Source organism: Cydia pomonella, chromosome 2, assembly GCF_033807575.1.
Source record: "Cydia pomonella isolate Wapato2018A chromosome 2, ilCydPomo1, whole genome shotgun sequence".
Lineage (NCBI taxonomy): Eukaryota > Metazoa > Arthropoda > Insecta > Lepidoptera > Tortricidae > Cydia > Cydia pomonella.
The window spans coordinates 31,008,684-31,009,738 of record NC_084704.1 but is presented as its reverse complement, the minus strand read 5'-3'; positions in this window follow the sequence as shown (position 1 = coordinate 31,009,738).

The window sequence follows — 1,055 nt, the reverse complement described above, 5'->3', positions numbered from 1 at the left end:
CACTTTTATTTTATTTCATTCACCTCTTCATGGCATTAAAAAAATTGAAAATGGACGGATCATAAGGACGGACAAGGTGTCGGGTCACCGCACGGTCTCGCCGGTGAACGCACCGCCGGTAAAACCGTGGGTTCAACTTCAGAGAGCGAGCACAGGGTGCCTAGCCATCGTGCCAATCGTTTAACGCTCCGCAGCGTTGTCATCTCTCTCTATCACTTTTTATTCATATTATTAGTGCGACAGACCGACGTAGTGATTATATGCTCTTTGAGACCGACAGTGAAAGTTGCGTTTCGTTCGCTACGAAGCGTAAACCTGGCTGCGTAGCCACGTGTCAAAACTGCAAAAGGCAGCAGCGAGACTAGTAAACGATCCATAATGCCGAGTTATCGAGTGGTGACAGTGGCGTAGCGAGGGGGGGGCTAGGGGGGCCATGGCCCCGGGCGGAACATGAGAGGGGGCGGCAAACACGGTATTAAAAAAAATATAAAATTAAGAATTCAACATTTTCAAATCGCGCCACGAAACGCGCCAATGCACCGCGGGAACGAACGGCGTTAGGCGAGGGGGCCTACCGCAAAAAACCAAATTCGCAAATTGCGGGGTTCTTTCTCTTTTACTCTCACTAAGACGTAATTAGAGTGACAGAGAAAAATGTCCGCAATTGACGAACTTAGATTTTCGCGATTGTAGCCCAGGGGCAGTCCAACGTTGTCGGAGTCCGGCGTTCGGAGCCACCGCAGAGCTTACCCGCTCCGTCCGTCCGCTAGCTATATGTTATATGACGTCACATCAAATTGAACACAGCGCCCTCTGCGCGTCATTTAATTCCGGGTGCCGTCGGCGCCTTCATTCTAAAAAAGTCGTACATAGCCCGACGTACGTACGTACTTACTTACGTGGCGCGCCGCGTGCGTTCGGGTACCGGGCGCTCTCAGCGCCCTCATGCCAATGAACTTATAAGTACTTAATAGTATTTGTCACGATCATGGTAAAAGCATCGGGCGTAGCCTGACGTAGGTACTGGGTGCTTTGCGTGCGCTGCTGCTTAACAC